Genomic DNA, 23,553 nt, shown 5'->3' with positions numbered 1-23,553 from the left:
TGAGACTGATCAGAACTTGTTAGAACAACTAGGTCAGTCACAGTGACAATTCAGTGTAACTGAAGGTGACCAAAGATTCACTATAATAGTAAAATACATATCCTGAGTGGAGATTTAAGATACTAGTGAAGAGTTGCATGTACAACTACTTGTAACAGATTGGGCATACATGAAAATAATGCTTATTTTATTTTCCAAATAACCTGAAAGGCTCATACTATGGGACACAAAAGCACTAGCCTGTATGTCCCATGACCACTGGTCTACAAAGCTATTTATCTGTTCCTGCTCCTTTCTTGCCTAAGAAATATAATTCCTCTCTAAAAAGTTGTTTCCCTTTGTTTCTTCCTACTCATCTGTTTCTGTCCAAGTTCCTGTTTCAGGATGCAAGAAGCTGGAGACTCTCTAGAGGTGCCAAATGAACACTGATGTCTACCAGTACAATTACTGAGATCAAAATGAAGAAATAAAAAGTAGACTGAGGTGGCCAAGCTACAGTTATTCCATATTCCAAGGACCCAGCTTATATTCTATGTACATTTGAAGGATGAACTTTGACTTGTTATTCTCCTGCACAAAAGTTCTTATGAAGGATGTCTTAAGTATCTTAAAATACAACCTATGCTTACATCACCTCCCATCTGTATCCTGACAATGAATGACATGGATTACTCCAGGAAATGTTGAATTTTGTTTTTCTTTATGCTCCAAAGTTTCTGCGGTACCATCTAGTCTCTCCATTATCTGGTTAAAAATCCCCATCCTCATTTCTTCAGGAAAACACTCCCATGATGGATCATCTGTCCCTTGCACACTTTGTATTAAACATTTCTGGTCTGGTGATTACTGTGTTTCCCCTTAATCCCTTCTTATTCTTGCTTCCCCTCTACTCACACGTACAAACTGTGAACTTATTGAGAAAGGAAGTTTCCAATTAGTCTTCCTTTATCATTTTGATGAGAACTTTAAATTGAAATGAGATGGCATTTTAGTTAAGAGATGCCAAATCACTGATAAAAGTGATGAAGTATATATTATTTTAATTAGAAACTAAATGTTGTATCATGCTGATTTTCTTAAATGTATAGATCCAATTCTTCATCTTTCATGACCAAATTATGTGCTACATAATTTTAACAGGCACAACCAGACCTAATGATAATCACCTTGACATACAGAAATAGTAATAGATATATCATAAGGTTTGAGTGAGGTAAGCAAGGAAAGGAGCCAAAGAGCCTAAATATTAATACAGAAAACAGGAGTTGTTTTGTAATTAAAACATTACTTAAGATATATTGAAGTGAAAACATCATTTTGAGTAAGTTATGAAGAAAAGATAAATCAGGTATAAAGACTGTGAGCTTACTGGCTGCATTAACATTGCAGGACAAAACATACAACTAAAGAATATTTTAGAGAAACAATGGCTCAGTTGATTAAACCCAACTCATACTTTTATAGAAAAAGAATGTTCTCGAAGGGGGAGCTCTTGGTTTCCAGACTGATACCTGGGAAACCAGCATGGAACTCATTCAGACCCCATGAATTTGGGTGTCAGTGAGGAGGCTTTGCAAATTTATGGGACCTCTTTTACTAGATCAGTACTTTGGGAGCCCATTCCACATAGAGGTATACTCCCTCATCCTAGACACAGAGGGGATGGCCTAGGCCCTATCCCAAAGGATATGATAGACTCTGAAGACCCCCCATGGAAGAAGACCTCACCCTCCCTAGGGAGCAGAAATGGTATGGAATAGGTAGGGTGTTAGTGGGGTCAGGGGAGGAGAGGAGGGAGAGGGAACTGGGATTGGCATGTAAAACAATCTTGTTTCTAATTTAAATAAAAATTGAAAAATAAAACAAACTGACACACCCATAAAAAAGAAAAATGATTTTCTCATTGCAGTGAGTGAGTAGATACACGGCTAAAGCCACTTTGATAAACAAAACACGACTTAGATATTTGTTTCTATACATTCAATGTGCTCTGTTTAGAGTTTATAAGCAAAATAAATTCAATTTTTCTGAAGACTAAGAGAGTATATAAAATTTCTAAATGGATATTAAAAGAAATGAGAGTAATTGAAATATAGATGTGAGGTTAGTTATATGAGAGAATGGAGTGTAAAGGGGAATCGCCAAAATCGAAACAAGTTAACAGAGAAGTATAATAAAAAAACTCAGAATGTGCTAGAAACTTAGCTCACCAAACAACCCCACAATTTCTTGTCTGTTTCTATGTCATTCTCAGACATGCACTTATAATAGTTATGCTCTGATTTGGCACTTGAATCCTTGACTTCTTTGGACAATAGGATAATAACAAAATTGACACAACTGGAGGATTGAATAAAACTTATTTTTCTTCTGTCTCTTTTAAATAAATCTAGCTTGCTCGAAAGAGAACTGAGTAACTGATACATATCCCCACTATAATCACCTTCTTTGAAAGCATCCATAAAGATCGGCAAAGACAATTTCCCCATTTGCAGCAAACTGTAGTACTGTGACAGTAAAACCATAGCACCTGTTTTGATTTCTGTAGTCAATCAAGGTACTCTTTGTTCTGCATGAAAACATTTTCACAAATTCTTAGCTAGAAGCAACCATTAGATTCCCCTGTTAATTTATATACTTGGAACATTGAAAGATTTGTCATTAAAATTTAAATTTGGGGGGCCAGGGTTGTTGCTAGGTGATAAGAGTGATTGCCAAGCATATACAAATTCCTGGGTCTAAACACTACAACTGGAAAAAAATAGTGTTTAATTTCTCTTTTTTCTGTGACCCAGGTCTGAACTTCTGTAAAGTCAGGATAATGCTTGCCCATATACTCTATCAGGAAAAAAAAAAAAAAAAAAAAAAAGGAAAAACCGAAAGTGCACAATGAAGCTGCACTTGCTGATTGTGGTGGTGTGGTGGTAAATGCCTATAATCCGCATGATTAGGAGGGTCATATCACAGCAGCCCAGCCTCTCAATCTCAGGTACAGAGTATGATCCTGTGGCCCCCCCCAAATAAAACAGTTGTACAGCAGAGGTGTTAAAACATAGTATTTTAGATGGAGAGATGGAGATGTACCTGGTTTCAATCATTAGTTTTGTGACTCATGGGACATGTAAACATACAAAATCCTTAATCTGAGTAACTGACAACTTTATCTTAACTAGAATCTATAATACAAACACAAGGAAGTTATATGAAGAATGATGCAAAGCAAATGCTATGTAGAGTTATTATCACTCTGACAATCTGATAAAATATATAACGGCATTATTAAGGTAATCAATAGGAAAGACTACCTTTGTGAGATGATGTCTCAGCACCAATGAACTTGGGATAGAAGACAAAATTATGCTGAATGCCAAAACAAAAGCTAATGAGAAATAATACATGAAACTTGTCATTTTAATTTGCTATCAGTGGCAAAACTTCATAGTATAAATTAATTCTGTAATCCTTCTTGAATTCAGAAATCCTTGATTAATTTGCTGATAGTCTTCTTTTCATGTCTTGAAAAAGACTATGTTACCTGTGTGTCTTCACACTTTTCTTTTCTCGGTGTGTCCTCTTATAAGGATACCAGTCAAAATAGATAAATGGAAACACAGCATTCTATTTTACTTTAATTAGTTCTTTAAAGGTAGATTTCAAATATAATATGAGTCTGATGGTACTTGGGGTTGAGGATTTCAACATCAAAATCTAGAAGAGCTCAAATTTAATCTATAATACTGTGTCTTGGACTGTTGTACTGCTGTGATATATACTAGAGTTTGGATAATCTATATGCAACCGAAAAATATTTTCTTAATATTCTCAAGGCTAAATGTTCAAAGTCAAGGCACTGATACATTTGATGGCTGATTCAGCACCATTCTTTATTCATACTACTTTGTAATTGAATCCTTACATGACAGAATGAACAATAGAAAGACAAAAAAAAAAAAAAAAAAGACAAAGATGGCCTCTTTGTCAAAAATTTTGTCACATTAGGCCAAATAGGACACTATTAGCCATAACATTATTTCTTTTGAGATTTCTCCACAGGCTGTCACACAGGGGTGGCAGATAACCAACCTATAAACCTGGGACTAGTGAGCCACCATGAATACAAATTTTCCCCAAATGAGTTTCATGTTGTTGGAAATAAACAAAGTTCCTGGACTTTTCCTATAATGGGTAGTTTATTCAATTGAAGAATTGTTTTCTTTTGGGAAATTTAAAGGTGATTAGCTGATAATGTACCATATCTGTTTATAAAAAAAATAATTGAACATGAATTTTACCGAAAGTCATCTCTAATGTTCCATTTAAATTGGATTTGGACAAAAATCTTACTTAAATGTTGTGAAATGTTAACACTCTATATTTCCCTATGGAAATGAAGTCTGTCTCCTTCCTTGCTATGTCCATAGAATTTTTCATGGCATTTGAAAGTGTGCTAGTACTGTACTATTAAATGCAATTTAAGTCCCTATGGGCACCCTGCCTCTTCAGTTTTATAGAGTTTCTTTGACTCATTAAGACATTGCATACTGTTTTGTTTTGCAGCTAGAACTGTGTATATATAGGGATTATATGTGTTATTAGATCTGCTGCATTTCAGGATTGTAAACAATAGTACACTGACATATGTAAATAGTCAATTTTAAGATGACTGCTGACTGAATATTCACAATTAAAGTGTAGTTCTAAATCAAAGTGATATGGGATGCCCGATTCCAAGAGGTTAGATACCAATATTTATTTGTCTGTTTATTATTTATTGTTACAGTAGGAAATGACAGTTCTAAGTCTTGTCATATAAATTCAAAAAGCAAAAATGCTTCAGGTAACCACTGTATGCTGGTTTTCAACTGCAGGGTGTAGGTCACAAAATATGGAAGCTAATAATAATACAGTTGTCTTCTACCACATAAAAATGAAATGTACCCCAACACACATACAAGCACAGAATATATCAATAACATTTTGGTCATATTCTCAAGACCATATCTATCAATACAGGGTCAATAAATGTTCCAGAGTACATAATTTAATCTACATAAGAATAGAAATTTTGGAGTAGATTATTTTCTAAACTAAATTATATATGAATAAAATTTGTACCTTGAGAATGTAATTTTTATTCACAAGATAAAAGTCTGGATGATTGGAAAGAAGAGGTGTACCTTTCCAACAATTGAATATTTGTTTCTGACAGCTGATTGCTTAGTATGACATTTTTAATGTTGACAGTTAAAAGCCACACCAACAACTTTATTAATAACTTTGTCTCTATTTTGTAGAAATTTACTAAAGGAATGAGAGACAAAGGTAAATAGTAAAGGAAACTAAGCACAATTGTTTTATTTAGCTTTACTTAGGGATAAATTAATTTTCTATTAATTAAAATTACACATGTAAAATGAGCTATTTATAAAAATATGTTTTATTTAATTGTTCTGTATTAGGGTGACTCTTTTGAAGCAAAATCAAATTTTAAATTGCTTAAAGCTTGAAAATTTATACATTGTGTAGATATGTATAATGTGTGTGTCTACATAAATTTTTCCTTAAAAGGAAGCATCAAAATCCATTGAAATAATAAATTGCTGATTTTAATATTTGGGTTACTTTTGATGCTTGGAAGCACAATATTCTTACTAGAAGAAAATATTTTCAAGTAAGAATGAAGAGACAAACACAAGAACAAATATAAAAGACAGAAGTAACACAAATAAAGGAAGAAAGAAAAATTGAGAAAAAATTTTCTCAAGATTCAGATAGAATATACAAACACCTTCCTGTAGCTACCACACACAAGCTGTTACACTTCATACAGCTGCATTTTTTTAAAGCTTAGAATATACACTCTTTATTTCTCTTATTGTATACCTGACAATTGTAGCTTAAGGGAGGAAAGATTTCATTTGTCTCAGGATTCAAGGCTACAGTTCATTATGAAGGTAGTTATGGCAGGAGAAGATGGAGGCTACTTGGCACATGGTATCCACAGTCAAGTTGGGGAACACAACTAATGCTTGTGCTCTGCTTGCCTTTTCTTCTGTATTTAGGCTTGTTTATGCAGAATGATGCCACCTTCATTTAAAGTGAGTCTTCCCACCTCTATTAGCTTAAAGTAGACAAAATCTCAGAGGCATACCAAGAGGCTATATCATAGGCAATTCTAGGTGCAGGAGCGGGAGCAGGAAGGGAAGGAAAGAGGGGGTTAATGGAAAGGAGGGGGCAGACACAACTGAGAGGAGAGGAGGGAGGGGAAACTGAGGTTGATATGTAAAATAAATGAAAAATGTTATTTAAATAAAATATCAAAAATAATAAGGTTTCTAAAAAAGTGACAATCAAGATTAACTGCAATACAAAGAAACAAAGATAACTTCAAGGAAATTCAGTGTAAATTTATTTGAAAAATATCTGGAGCATGCATTTTTTCAGAAGGAAATCCTCACTCCTATTTTTTAAAGGTAAATAGTAATATCCTATGTAATATCCTATGTTCACTTTAAGACTGTCTTCTGTTCCAAAAAAAAAAAAAAACACACACACAAACAGGACAACATTTTTATCATAATTAGGGAAAGTTTAAAACATCAACATAAAAACCAGGGATGTAGAAAAAATGATTGGTTTTTTGTTGCCACAAACAGTGTTCTTTTCTTTCTCTTTTTTTTAATTATCACTTTTTAATTTATTTTATTTATTTTATTAGTTCAAATTAGCAACAAGCTTGCTTCAGATGTCAATCCCTTCTCCCTCTCGCTTCCCTTCCCCCCAACATCCCACCTTCCCCTAGCTATCCCCCCCTCCACTCCCCAGGCAGAGTAAGGCCCTCAAAATGGGCTCCCCAAAGTCTATCACATCATCCTGGGCCAGGCCTAGGCCCTTCCCCATGTGTTTTCTTTTGTTTTTCAAAATACTCCATGAATGAATAATAGAAAGGAAATGAATTTTGTTTTTGTAACTTCTTCACATTAAGTAGGAAAAAAAAATCTCATATAGCAGAAAAAAGCCCTTAACCTTAGAAGATAATTCTTCTTGTTCCCAGACATTTGTAAAAGTGCATCAGCTCTACAAAGCTGCACCATTTGCATTACACAGCTTAAACCACATATTCAAAGCAGAATAAAATATATTTACTTTGATCATCTTAAAGTGAGTAAGAGCCAGAATGGACATGAGTTCTCATTCATCATCTCTTTACGATGGAGCATTAATCAAGATAACGCCCTGTCTCCTGTAGCAAAGACTGTGGATCAGAAAACATAAGGAAAGAGTTTCATGGGAGAACATATTTGCTTGAGGTCCTCTGCATCCAAAAATCACCCCTCCCCCATCCATTACACCTCGTATATTTCCAATTCAACGTCTCCATTTGTGTTTCCCATGCCTACAGTTAAAATGAAATATTATCTCACTGTGGGTTGATGTTTTAGAGCACCCCATGAAATATTCCAGCAGTCATGGACTTTCTAAGACAAAATATGGATTCCTAACAACTTCCCTGGGGCAAACTTCTACTTGAGCCTCTGTACTCGGCTTGTGCCCCTGTCAACATGCAACCTGACATTCTTGCTTCTCCATAACATGGGTGTAAGTTTCTTGAGCTAACTTAAGGATATCCATAATATTCAAAATAGCATGTATGTGTTTATATCCACATGATCTGTTTGTATCATTGTTACTGATTTAGAGAGGCTGTTCACTCAAAATTTAAAGAATAGACTATATAATTCCATTTATATGTCAGAATCGCTGCCCTCTTAATTTTATTGCAATTACTAATGACTTATTTCTTACAACATATAGTCAACTAGTTCATATACGATGCTAGATAAAGATCCAGTTTAAATTTTCTGTTTGTAGAAAATAACTTTCCCTAACATTTTATGAAAAATAGAGACAATTTGCTTCCCGTTTCGTATTATAGCCACAACTGTTGAAAATTGGTAATTAAAAATAGATAAAAGTTTAAACACAAAACTTAAAATTCTAAAACTGGGCTGGCATGTTGGCTTCAAGGTCAAGACACCTCCTGCAATTCCTAAAGATCTAAGTTCCATATCTACAGACTAAGGAAATAGTTGACTCTCATAGTTGTCCTATCACTTCCATATACACAGCATGGCAGGTAGCTACACATATACAAAATGAAATAAATAAAAATTTAAAATGCTAAAACTACCAGAAGAGAATATGTGAGAAAAGCTACCCAAAATTGGGCTAGATCAAGGCCTTTTTCTTCATTTATGTCTCAAGTATACAACTGACAAAAGCAAACAAAGAGGATTGCATCAAATTATGATGTTACTACATAGCAAATTATAAAATAAAGAATGAAGAAAAAACCCTGCAGACTAGGAAAACTACTTGACAAATGCACACGTGATAAGAGATAAATATTCCAAACTATAAAATCTAATATAGTTCAGTATCAAGAAAACAAATACCAAGATTAAGTGTGATTGACTAATATACTCTCATTTCATTTGAATTTTCCATGATTATAAAATAAGCAATTGTTCTTAACCTATGGGTCACAAAGCCTTTGGTGAATCACATATTGGTTATTCACATGATTCATAACAGTAGCAAAATTACAGTTATGATGTAGCAATGAAATAATTTTGGGTGTCACCACAACATGAAGAACTGTATTAAAGGTCACAGAATTTGAAAGGTTGAGAGCCACTGTTCTATTGAGACCTGAGTTTGATTCCCACTTCTGCAACTGAACATCTATGTTAAATTGAAAGCAATGTATTTAGCTCTCTTGATTTAAACAGAAGAGGCTTTTAATTGCAGTCTGCAGAAATCCAATATTAATTACCTTTAAAGGGGAAAAGAATGGTTTACATGACAAGAGCACAAAAAGGCTGAGGGTAAAAGCAGATTTCAGAATGGCCCAGCCATTTGTTTTCCTTCTTTGCATTGTATGCAGTCCCTTTTAATTCAGGTATGATTTTTATAGGCAGAATAAATGCACCTTGAATCACTTAAGATTTTCAAACACAAAATCTTCAACCAGATATTAGGGAAAACCTTCCCACACCAGCACAGTTCTTTGAGAATACCTCTTATCTGAACTAGCAATTGACAAATGCCCACTAATAAAGAGAAAATTCAGCATAGTGAGAAGTTATAATTTGTCAGAAGTTCCCCAGTGTCTTTAACCTTAATGTAGGAGAAAAGTTTGAGGTAAGTGAACTTCTACTTTTACCTTCTACAAGGTTTCTTGACTCCAATTTAATGACAATAGTATTTATTCTATAAAATATATGTGGGATGCCAGTTGCACATGTATCATCATGATCTTGGATGATGGGATAAAATCCATAAACTGAAACATTTATTTTCATAATTATTTTAATAGAAGAGGAACAAATGACTTACTCTGCATTTTCTATGAAAATTACAATATATGTATACTATATTATATATCTGTACATAAAATATTTTATATATGTGTATCTATACAAATACAGTGGCGGCCATGAATTCAAATAAGAGAAAGGTATATGTACATGGGAGAGGATGGAGGGAAGAAAAGGAATGGGTAAATGGGGTTAATTATGTTAAAATCTCAAAAATAATAATATTAATTTGATTGATAAGGTCCTCCATCAGGTAACACTAAAACAGAGCACACACACACTGTCATTCTGTTCTTTGTTTTCAGTAGTCTTGTTTCATAAATCACATGACAAAGTAAATGTTTCATTATAGAACTATCTCTGATTTAGGTAGTTTTGTGTGAGCGTAGGGAAGGGTCACTGCTCTGAACCAGGCTAACATATAGTGCTCTATAGACACAAAATTTAAGTATTTATGTCTTCTTGTGAATGTTGTCCAAACGTAAGTCTGAGCTCATCTTTTGTCTAGACATTCATCATTTGAATTATCTGATAAAGTACACAGACTTCTTTTCCTTTACTCTTTGGAGTCACCAAGAATGTTCATGTACTTTATGTCTTTGTTGATTTAATTTTCAATAATCAAATTATATAAATATCACATCTATAATGGTATGTTGATTTTCATTAAAGTGGTTACATAACAATGTTTAAAACCATTTAAGCACTTAGCAATTAATTCTTAAGAAAATATTTAGCACACCAAAGAAGATTCATATCTTTAATTATAATGTGAGAATTATTTTAGATTATTATTTTAACTATGTGCTTATATGTGTGTCTATGTTTGGATGGGTATGTACGTGATTGAGGTCCCCTCGAAGTCCAGAAAAGTGTCAGATATCCTGGGTCTGGAGTTGCAGGATGTCCTGAGATGCCCAACAATGGAGCAAGGATTTAACCATGGGTCCTCTGTGAAAGCAGTGCTTTCTCCCGCCTCCTCCCTTGCTCCCAATTTTCTCAGGAGATCTTGTCCCTTTCCCCTCCTCCAGGGGACCATGTGTGTCTCTTTTACTAGCTTCTCTGGCAGTGTGGATTGCACGCAGGTAATCCTTTGCTCTATGCCTAAAATCCACATATGAGTGAGTACATACCACATTTTTCTTTTTGTGTTTGGGTTAACTTGATCAGAATGGTTTCTTCTAGTTCCATCCATTTGTCTGTGAATTTCAAGAGCTAGGAGAATGAGAAGGGGAGATGAGGAGGGATGAGGAGGGATGAGGAGGACACGAGGGAGCAGAATGATTGAGTCAGGGGAAGAATAGAAGAAAACAAGAAAGGAGATACTATAATAGAGGGAGTCATTTTAAGTTTACAGAGAAATCAGACACTAGGGAAAGGTCTGGAGATCTACAAAAATGACACCAACTAAGAATCTAAACAACAGAGGAGAGGCTACCTTAAATGCCCTTCCCTGATAATGAGATTAATGATTGTCTTATTTGTGATCCTTTAGCCTTCATCCAGCATCTTGTGGAAGTAGAAGCAAACACCCACAGCTAATCACTGAACTGAACTGAAATCCTGTTGCAGAGAAGGAGGAGTGATGAGCAAAGGGGTCCAGACCAAGCTGGTGAAACCCACAGAAACAGCTGACCTGAACAACAGGGAGCTCTTGGTCCCCAGATTGATAGCTGGGATACCAGCATGGGGTTGATCCAGACGCCCGGAATGTGGGTTTAAATGAGGAGACCTCAGAAATCTATGGGACCTCCTGTAGTAGTTCAGTACTTATTCCTAGCATAGGTGTGGACTTTGGGAGCCCGTTCCACATAGAGGGATACTCCCTGAGCAAGACACACAGGGCACAAAGGATATGATAGATTCTGATGATCCCCCATGGAAAGCTCACCCTCCCTGGGGAGCAGAAAGGATATGTGATAGGTAGGGTTTTAGTAGTGGGGGAGTGGTAGGGGAGGAGGGAAGAGAGTGGGAATTGGGATTGACATGTAAAACAATCTTATTTCTAATTCAAAAAAAATAAAGATGACAAAAACAGAAAAAAAGAAAGTTTTCATTCCTCTTTTCCTCTTCTTGTTCAAGAATAAAGCCACCTTTGTCTCTCTCTCACACACACACACACAAAAGCTGTCCTTTCTCTGACACTCTGAACCAGCTCTTCAGTCCCACTAATATAACACTGAGACAATGGCATATTTAATGAAAATACAAAGCATCAAATTGATAAATCCTTTGATTAAGAATGGGAATTGGTATTTTGGTTCCTAATAATGAATGTTTGCCATTATGCTACACACTGTTAAGTTTGGATAACATATAACTTTTTTCTAACTACACATAAATATCATAATAAAATCTTAAAGTTAATATCATCCTTACTTGTACATGCATTGTATTTCAAATTCCACAGTTTCTCATATCTTCTCTTTTCTCAAGCCCTATTTGTTTGGGTATAATTATTCATCCATTTTAGTATGGGGCTCTTGGGGACACACAAAGTTTAAGATGCTTCTCTTTGCCGTACAAAGCAGTTAGAGTTCTAGCTTGTGATTGAACCCACCTCAATCTGAATGCATGATCTCTGCTTTAAATACCACAAAATAGTCAGCAAAGACTGGCACAACAAAAGCACTTGGGCTGGCACATCTGTGACAAGTTGAAGTTGCAACATCCTTCCTCTAAACCGACTCTGACTACCTCTCAATTCAAACCACTCTTGCTCTGGGGAAGGTAATTAAGAATTATAGCTTCAAGGGACTTCCTGCTAGGTCACCAGCTGGATTTTCACGTGTTAGCAAAGATAATGTGAAATGTAAATACACAACATAATTAGGCAAAAATGGGTATTTAAATTAGGAGCAAAAGTCCCAATTTGCTGTGAATATGCACAATGACAACCAATTACCCGTGCAGAATTTGCTGACACTATTATTTACCAGCATATCAGACACATGCCATTGCTTATAAAATTGTCTCATTTGTTAATTTTTAAGCTGCCATTTCTGTTTAAACCAAAGAGAAATAGCATTGCTATGGTGCTTACCGCCTCAGGATGGCCTGTCTAGGAATGAGGTTCCTAAGGATCCTATACCTAATCATATTTATTTATTGTTGTAGTTTTCCTTACTACCACAACCTGTGTCCACCCAATTAAGTGACTGCATGCACACATTAGGTTTACTGGAGCTCTATCAATTAAAACAGATAGCACATCAAATCCATATTTGACAAATCTTAGCAGGACTGAAAGATATTTGGAAACATTTCCCAAAACTTGTCACAGGCACTGATAGTCAAGTAGACATCCAGAAAGTAGGCTAGAAACACTGGATGCTTGGATGCATTCAGTCCTGAATTTTGTTTGTTCCACCTAATATACAAAGGAATCTGGTGAAAATTGAGATTTTTAACAATGTGTTTCTGAATCTTATTTCTTCTCTCTTTTCTCACAATGTCAACAGATTTTACTGCTCATAATTAATATGCTTCACTCTTTGTGCAACTAGCATTTACGACATATCTCTCCCTATAAAGTTTTATAAGATATAGCTCAGAGAAAGTTTTGTTATTCAATCAGGTTTACAGATATGAAAATTAAAAATCTCAGAAATTAAAGCAACTGTACAAGGTCAGTTGGCTATTTAATTGTAGAAGAGAGACTATTTCACAGTTTATCTGATTCTCAAGTCAGAGACTAAACTCCTTATCAAAGTTTACAAAGAAAACCTCCAGGTATCAGACACAATTAGCTTATCTATTTGAATATGGAGACATTCAACTTTCCTATCTTGTTTTTTTCCTTTATCCCCTTATAATTAGAATGAGTTGCAGACAAATGTTACCCAATTGCTGAATCATGATATTACTCTGATAAAACTCACTACACCCATGCTTGAATGCAAAGATATTTAAGAATAAAAACATATATTGAAGGTTTTAAGGTAAATAGTTTGTTATGTAGACATGTTTAAACTAATAAAATCTACCTCCTTTTCTCTACCTATACTTACTTTTACCAGATTCTAATAACTGCTATTCTAATTTTAGGCAGACTTTTACTCAGTTTTTATATTTGGGGGTAAATAAATTCCACTTGCCATTCCAGTCATTCATTAAATCAAATTCTTTAATATATATGTATATTGTACTTAATAAATGTATATGCATATATGCTTATGCATATATGATCATTGTAGCTAAAATCAAAAGATGAATTTCTAATTTTTGTTAACTAAATATGATCCCTATAATGGTTTCTCTGCTTTGAAAGGAAAGTCCCCAAAAGATAGTGGGTGTGGCTTTGGTTGAAGAAGTATTTCCCTGTGAGACAGGCTTTGAGTTCTCATATATGCTCAAGCCACATACAAAGTCTTAGCCCACTTCCTGGTGCCTCCAAGATACAGAACTCACAGCTACTTCTCCCACACCATGACTGCCCTCATGCCACCATGTCTCACCATGATGATAATGAACTGAACCTCTGAACAGTAAGAGAACCACTACAATTAAATATGTTCTTTATAGGAGTTGACATGTTCGTGGTATCTCTTCACAGCAATAAAACCCTAAGACAGTAGCAGATCATTTCTTTTTATGTCTCTGGCAGTAATTTAATAATCTCAAGAACCTGGAATAGCTACCATGCTTTAGACTTTTCATACTGGTTACAGTGTCTATGCATATAGCCCTGAATAACATTGGAAACAGCCAGTGGATCCATACACATTTTTTAAAGTTGCTTACTTTGTCTTCTCCATCCTATCATTGAGATAAGTAGTCAACAAAGAAACAAAATATTGCCTGTATACTACATGCTGTAAGTAGCATACATATTACAATTGCACATGTAAGAAAAACATAACATGTATTCTTTACCTCCAGAGAGCTAATTATCCAATTACAAAGTCAAAGCAATTCAGATAATCAAAGAAATAGATGTAATATAGCAACTGCAGGTTTAAATTGCAGGTGTTCTCTGCTAAGGTACCATCATAATTTGATTTGGTATTTAAGGGTAAAGATCAGTGACAAAGGGATGACAAAGTAGGTAAAATGCTTGCCATGAAAGCATAAGGCCTTGAGTTCTGATCCCTAAACCCATGTAGGAAGGGTGGTTTGTAAGTGCTCATGTGTTTCTCGAGCACTGGGGAGGTAAAGACAGCTGGCTGTGGCCAGCCAGACCAGGTACATTGGTGGGTTCCAGGTTTACATAGAGATTCTGACTCAAAAAGAAAGTGAGGAGCGAGCCACACAATGTCAACTTCAGGTTTCACATGTGTATGAACACAGGTGCAAGTATATGTGCACTCACATGTGTAAAACGATTATAAAACCACAATGACCACACACACACACACACACACTAACACACATATGAACATACATATACCTGCCCACACACCATTAAAAATTATCATTCTGAATCTGATCAGTAATGTTTTACTAATGGTTCTTGCATTCAGAGAAACCCTGGCAATGAACTCCTAATTAATCTGATTCAATAATTCAAACAGTACTATTATGAGCCCTTTAATCAGTGAATTGCAAGCTGTCCTTCATGTATCCATTAAATGCTTGCCTTATTCTTCCTCCCAGTGACTGTTCTAAAGATAGGCACTAAGTTCACTTCTCTTATCATAAATTGTTTCATCATTTTGACCTTCATAACAAGCTGATGATGTCCATGTACCCTTTGTTCAATATTCTAACACTGAGGCCTTCCTACCTTCTGTGGACAATTTTTCTCTCTATGAAACAGTAAGCAAAGAATATATAGGATGCATTTATCCATTTGATAATCACTGTGTCTTCTGATTGGCTTTCAGTTTAAAGTTATAAATAATATAACTATAAATCTTCTAAAGAAGCTTTAGATAGTCCTGTGTATTAAGTCTATTAGTATGCTAATAGGAGTAAGAATGGCAAATGCATTTGTACAAATTTAGCTTTAACTTTAATGGGTTCTTGAACTTATGACTTTGCAAAATGCTTTTACTTAATGATAAAAATTCCTCTCAAAAATGAATAAATGAAGTACAGTTAAGCCCATTACTTGAGCACTTGGATCTTTCATCATTTCAGCATTTATATTATTCTATGGGTCATGTGGGATTATTTCATTTAGGTTAATTTGTATTCCTTGAAATATTAGTTAATATTTTTCCATATACCTGTCAGTATTTGTTTATCCATTAGAGGAAAATGTTGTTAAGAAATTTGCTTTATAGTTTTTGCTTGAGTTGACATTTTGGTTGTTGTTGTAATGAAAAATTCATATTTTACATATACATATATATATGGTATATGCCAATAACACATATATTCTCTCATATAGTAGCTTTATATTTGTTACCCTTGTAAAGGAGCCTCTGATAAACAGGATTATTCTGTTTAAGTGAAGCCTTTAAATATTTATGAATTTATGGTAGGTATTTTTTTGCTTTTTTAAAATTAAAACGTGGTTCACAATAAAAAGCAAAGAGATTCTTTTTCATAAACAGTTATCATTTCACCTCCTGGTTTGTGCTTTTAATTTTATTAAATATTTTGTTTCTTGATTTTATTTTATGTGTATGGGTATTTGCTTTCATGTATATATGTATGTTTTCCACATGAGTGCCTTGTTCCTGTAGAGGTCAGAAGAGCTCATAAAATCATCTGGAACTGGGGTTAAAGATGGTTGTGAACTACCATGTGGGTACTAGGAACTGATCCAGGATACTGTGCAAAAGCAACAAGTATTCTTAATCATGAACACATTGCTCCAACCCCACAGTCCAAACTCCGTCATGAACTGTGTGAGACATCACTTCCTATCAAAGTCATGAAGATGTTTTCTCCTGTCAGTGTAAATTATCAGACAAAATTCAGATTTATCCCATATGCAACTTTAATTTGCCAGTTGACTCAGTTTTCTATTTATTTAAAACAAAACAAAACAAAACACACACTCAATAAAAAAGCAAAAGAACTCTTCCCTACAGCACTTGAGTATAACTTTTGCTATGAATAAGGTAATTATAGACATATGAATCTGCTGTTTGACTATTCTCATAGAGAACTGTGTCTATCGTTTCTTTAAAACACATGTTCTTAATTTTTGCATTATTGTAAGCCTTGATATCTGATATCAGACTTTTCCAACTTTGTTGTCCTTTAGGATTATATTGGTTATTTTGGCCATTTTCATTTCCATGCACATTTTAAGATGAGATTATTTGTTCCCATACACAAATAGAGAGGAGCTGAGAGAGAGATTTAAAACCTGCTAATTTGTTCTTTTGTTTTTGCCTTGAATTTAGGCCTCAATTATAAAGAATGGATAAATTCCCAATGCCTCCTTCCAACATTTGAACAAGATAAACATTTGTTTTTTTTTCCTTAGCTCCTCTCAGTTGGATTTAATTTCATAGGTAAAGATTTGCAAATTTCTTATTGAATTTATTTCTATGTATTTCCCCTCATGCTATTGTAAACACAACATTCTTAAATGTGATTTGATAGTTTTAGTTCATCATATGCAGAAGACAACAATTTTATTATATGCAATTATATTTTAAATCTTATTGAATTTGATTAAATTTAATGTCTAACTATTGGATTAATTTGATTTTTCCTAAATAAGATGGAAAATATAACTTTATCAACACTTTATGGCTTTATTTGATAAGTTTCTTGTGCCTCTCTTCATCTTCTTTGATTTTTGAACCCACTATGCTCAAAATGCTTCTTGCTGCACAACTGCATCATTATTATCATTTTGGCTGTTCATATTTGCATATGCCAATGCACTTACTCTCAGAATTCCTTTTTATACCTTCATATATTTTTTATTTTCTGTTTCAGATTGTTAATCATGGTCTTGAATATGTGTTTTTTTTTTCAAGCATTTTCTTTAGTGTGAGCTCACTGATGAGAAATATGTACATTGCATATATTATACTTTTCTTTTGCCTGTTTAAAATTATTTCCTTAAATTATTTCGAGTGTAATAGCAATAGTTCCATTTATTTATCCCATCAATTTCATTCTACTCTACCTTGGAGTTGCCTACTTCTTTTGACATGTTAGATAGAAATTGTTGTTGCCTTCAAACTATGAAGCTTGTTTCTCTCAGATTTTTATAATACTTCCCACTGATGTTGGAAGTTAATTATATATAATATATTTAGCTATGGTTATTTACATATATATTCTTGGGTTGAAGTAGTTTTATAAGGTAATTTCTATTTTTCTGTAATGTATATTATTTTTTCATTTCTTTTCTAATATTGTTTCTGTGAGTCTGTCTATCTCTCACACATATGGGATTAGATCATTATATGATTATAATAATATCACTTCTTTTCAGCAACTCTTTTACTTTTTGTAATACAGGTGACCATTTTTCTTTCCCCAAGTCTTATGCTATATATTATCATCTATCTCATATTTCTATTGTTGAATTTCTTTTCACTCTTCACACTTATATTTCAAGTTTGAAAATGCATATTTGCAAGCCACAATACAAATGTATTCATGAAGAATGCATAATCTCTGATAATTATGAAAATGTCCCTGCCACCAATAAATTTTTAACTACAAAAGTTACTAACCAATTTGTTACTTCTGTGTAGCTGGAGAAGATCGTTTTGAAAACAGAAAAAAATCGGTCTTTAGGTGTAAATGGTATGCAGAACAGGCTTTTTTTTTAAATTCTTAGTTGCTTGGGATCCTTCAGCATGGAAAAGCTTTGAACAGGAGAGTCAACAAAGGAACCAGTGTTGTCTGTAGACAACAGTTCAATTTCTATATTGAGTTTGTAATATTATTTAACTTTTACATTTTATTCCTATGAATGTTTTGTCTACACATTCAACTTTTCACCAATGCTAGCATAGTGACTATGGAAGCTAGAAGAAAGCATCAAGTATGCTAGAACTTGAGTTACAGAGGGTAAACTGCTATTTGGTCACTGGGAATCAAACTTGGGTAGTTTGAAAGAGCAACCAGTTCTCTGAACTACTGAGCCATCTCATTATCTCTATGAGTTTTGATTTTTCAAATATTACATTGCTTTTAGGTTATAAATGCTACTTAATCAGGTTTTTCTCATTTTAATAGTTTGGAAACAATTATTCACGGTATCACAATTTTCTTGAAGATAATAATTATAGTCATGTCTGTGTTTGATGGTTCCAATAATTGAGTCACCTGCTTAGGTTTCACTTCATCGTAATTTCTGTATGTTAATATTTTCTCATCAAATATTAGATGTCATATACTCTGTTGACTCTCCGATTGTTGCAATCTATATCAGTAATTGTAAGTCAACTGGTATAGGAAAAGAGAACTTCAATGGAAATTGAAAAGGTTGACTCATTTGCTTTGCAATTTATAATCAGGTCTAACTTAAATTCTTTGCTACTCTTTAGTTCTGATTTAGGTAGAATCTGGAGCTGTTACCTAAATTGTTTCTCACATAGTGTTAGTAAGCATTTATCCATCCAGGAGAGATTAGAAGTTTACTAATAATATTCATAGATTGAAAATATAGATAATTGCATTATAACCACAGTGAAATAAAGAATTTAGAATTTCTATGTTCTTCTCTCGTAGCTAGTATAGATGTATGAGTCAACCTGTAAGGCACATTAATTAAAATCATATTTCAATGTTTTTCATTTGTAAGATTTGGTTTTCTGCGCTCTAGTGATGAAATGTGACAAAATGTATTTAGTTACTACCATGGATACTTATGAACATATACACGTGTGTGTGTGTGTGTGTGTGTGTGTGTGTGTGTGTGTGTGTGTGTGTGTTATAAAAATTGGTTCTCAGCTTGGTGGTTTGTGGGACTTATAACAGTTGAATCAGGTATGTCTCTGACTCTTTTCCTTGTTCTTGGGACTATTTTCCTCCTACTGTGTTGTCTCATCCATCCTTGATATGAGGATTTCTGCCTAGTCTTATTGTAACTTGTTATACTGTCTTCAGTTTATATCACTGAGAAGCCTGCTCATTTCTGAAGGGAAATGGAGAAGTGAATCTTGGGGAACGGGGAGGTGGGGGTGAGTAGGAGGAGTGCAGGGATGTGGAAACTGTGGTCAGGATGCATTGTATGAGAGAAGAATAAATAAAATAATAAATAAACAAAAACTAAATTATGAAATCATAATAACAACAACAATTTATAAAAATAAACATACTAAGCAATAGGCAGTGGAAAAATTGTAGAGAAAACAAAAATATGAATAAACAGCATGTACATGAAAACTGTATGCCATCAGTATCCATAGGGAAATACAAATCAAAATTAAGCTGACACTTCATGTCACACCAGAAGAGTCACACATTAAGGAAACAAGCAGTGACTCTTTCAGAGGATGACACGTTTGTTTAGTGGGAGAACCTTATTCACTGTGAGTGAAATGCCAGTGTGGAAATCAGTATGCTCATTCCTCATAATAGTATATATTGCACTTCCACATGACTAAGCTACACAGCTGCTCAGTGCATACCATAGGAATCAAAGTCAGCTTATTCTGTAGATACTTGTATGCCCATGGTTTTGTGGCCATAGTTGCCCAATAGAAGATGGATGGATAAATAAAATGTACCTTTACAGAATAGAATAACTATAGCAGGCTTTCTTTTGAGTCACCAACCAGTTCCTAAATCATGACATGGAGACTTATTTTTAGTTATGAATGGTTCATTTTATCTTATTCTTTATTCCTCTAGCTCTTGCAACTTAATGTAATGTGTTTCTATTTATCTAAAGTATACCTAGGTTTTTCTCTTTACCTTTATTTCATTCTGTATATCCTACTTTCCCTGATTGTTTTGTGTCTGTCTGGGTGGCTACTGCCTGCCTGGTTGGCACTGAATGTCTGCCTCTATTTCTCCCTCATTCTATTCTCTTGTAATCTTAGATTCTTCTTCCTACTCATTCTTTCTGCCCCAAAGCCCCACTTATCCCTCTACTGCCTATCTACTAGCTATTCAGCTTTCTACTAGACCTATCAGGTGCCTTAGGCAGGAAAAGGTGAAACAAATGCAACACATCTTTTCAGAGTTAAACAAATATAGCATAAACAAAAGCAACACACCATTACATAGTTAAAGTAATATTCTACGACAAATAACATTTAACCCTAAGAGAGAATAACAGTATGTTAGTTTCAGGAAAAAAAAATAGTGTACTAAACTGAAGATTATCATCATATGCCAAGTAAGTCAGGATCAGAAAAATAAACAAATAAACAACACTTGTGTCCACTGTTATGTGGCACCCATGGAGAAAAAAGGCATACTGTAAAAGAGGATGTACTCAGATGTGGAAGAACAAGGAATAAAGAAATAGGAGGATGAAAGAGTAGCAAAGAGGCGACAATGACCAACAGTAATTTTCTACTTACATAGAAATGGCAAATTGTGGTCTTTGACATATACAATAAAAATACACTAATAATAATATATGTCAACTTGGTGCAGTTCATGTAAATGCCTAAGAGGTGTGGCATTTGCATAGCATGTACAATGCCTTAGGTTTGATATATAGAACCACATACTAAAATAAAATAAAACAAACTAAACAAAAATAAGATATGGAAAACATGAGCTTGTAGAAACACAGGAATTTATTTTAATGATTGAATTTTTGAAATTTCAACTTCTGGTTTTTCTTTGAGTAGAATATGCAATTGCTTTTTTATGTGCAAATTTGGTTTGGTTTTGTCCAAACAGATATGTGAAAATAAAATTCATTTTTTACTTTATCCAGAAAATAATATATCATAAACAAGGCTAATTCACTCAGTGGTCAGAAAATGTAGTATTTATATATAATCAATAAATATAGTACTGTTTTATTTAGAAAAACATTCTAATTAGATAGAAAATACTCAAGGAATGCATACACAATTAAACTGTAAGACACAAATGCTAGCTCATGAGTGATGGGCATGAACTTAATTTTTTATCTTCTAAAATTAATTATTGTTTTTCATATATCAAGAATCTTTTTATAAACTAAGGCAATGAAGATATTTTTATCAGCTCAAAACACATGTTTAAAATGATCCTCTAACTTGAATAAAAGATTGAAGACATTGTATGGACTTCCTCCAAATAACTGGAAATATATTCTGAAAATATAAACATATCTCTAAAATGTGACAAATTGAATTATGTACAATTGAAAGAACCTAAATTAGGAAAGGAAAGCATTTCAGAGATTGTAGCCTTTACAGGGGATTGTTAAGGTTTTGGTTAACTGATTTGGATACGAATTTTTATTCTACTGTTTATAAACTGTGTGATACTTGTCACGGTCTCACTTTCCCCTGTGCTTTAATTAATTAATTTGCAAGGCGTAATTATGATCTTTGCTACCATAGAAAAAAACTTCAATTTAATTGTGATAAACATACCATTATAGAAGTAGCTTGATTTTCTAAATTTTCTTGAAGAAAAAAGACTTTAAAAGGAGACACTGCAACACTCTTCATGTTATAGTCAAGATTTTCGTTCATTCATCATTTTTCTGTGTCTGTTGGCTTCATTGTATGCTATTAGAAAATACCCTCCCCAATTGAAATTTGTCTGCCAAGTGAATATATGAATGATTCAATTCTTATCCTGTACTAAGTGCAGGCATAATTTAAGATTGTATTGATATGATACAAAAGAATTTAAGAAAAACATATTATAGGGGTGGGTAGTCTATTAAATTTGAACAAATAAAAATTATACTCTGATGAAGTTTCATTATGGATAGTCTAAGAATCAGCTTCAGATTATCAATATGCATTCTGCCTGCATCCTCCATAAGTCTTATGATTATGGTTGATAATTAAGACTGAGTTGGCATATGAGAAATCCTAGTCAATTGGCCAGCAGCATTTGAAACTAATATAAATCTCTGTGTGTTATTTGAGGCCCTAATGGGGCAGGTGGAACTTGGTGGGCAGAACTCGGGAGGCTGGTAGAAAGCGCTCAAGTGGCGGCAGGGCTCGGGTGGCTTTGGTGTAAAGACTTATCGCTACATAGTTCATTTGTGTAAGTATAGATACATATATCCCCTTATATTTTATGCTATGATGAACATAATAGTTTCTAATGTACAAACTTTAACAGTATAGCATTCACAGTATATGTGTCCAGATCCTAACATATATATTAAGAAACACTATTAGGATATAGATGTGTATGAGTCTCTGAAAATTCTCAAATTCTTTTGATCAAAGAGATTGTAATTGTCAGGATTCTCTCGGAAGATAGAAATAAAACTATGCATGAATAAATGAAAGCATGGAGAAAAAGTGGATAAGTGAATAGATAAATGATAGGTAGATATACAGATAGAATAACATAGATGTGATTACTTGAGGGAAATGACATATTGTGTAGTTAGTTGTTTTTACTCTTTGCTCTGATGTTCTTTTGGGGAGCCACCACCCAGCTCGCAAACAAATCACATTAAGGCTTATTCTTACTTATGAATTTGAAGCTTTATCCTGGCTTCTTTCTAGATGGCTTTTCTTAATGTAAATTATCCAGTTTACCTTATGTGTCTTTGCTTTTACCTACCTCTATTTCCATATACCTTTCTTTATTTCTTATTCCATGGCTGGCTGTAACATTGGGTGCCCGGCCCCTAGAGTACTCTTTCTTCTCTCTTTCTCTCCTTGACATTTTTTTCCTGTTCCTCCTCCTGTTTTATTCTCTCAGGCTACCAGCACTGCCTATCCTTTCTCTTGACTTGCTGTTGGCCATTCAGCTTTTTAATAGGCCAACCAGATGTTTTAGACAGGCAAAGTAACACAGCTTCACAGACTTAAACAAATGCAACAAAGAATGCAGCACATCTTTGTATCATTAAACAAATGTTCCACAGCATTAACGAATATAACACATGTTAAAATAATATTTTACAATATATGGGTTTATTGAAATTAAGTTCCATGATAAAATAATAGCAAGCTGGAGAGCTGGGGAAATATGTCAATAACATGTCTCAACTGTAAACATCAACAATGAGATCTTGTAATTTGTTTCTTACCCTAAGTCTAAAAGCAAGGAAACTGGGGAGACTTGCAAGTATACTACAAAAAAATGATGGGATGCTAGAATCTCCATGCCCAAGAATAGCATAAGCATATAGACTAATTCCAGAACAACAGCAACAACA

Source organism: Cricetulus griseus, chromosome 5 (genome assembly GCF_003668045.3).
Source record: "Cricetulus griseus strain 17A/GY chromosome 5, alternate assembly CriGri-PICRH-1.0, whole genome shotgun sequence".
NCBI lineage: Eukaryota > Metazoa > Chordata > Mammalia > Rodentia > Cricetidae > Cricetulus > Cricetulus griseus.
This window is presented reverse-complemented; position numbering follows the sequence as displayed.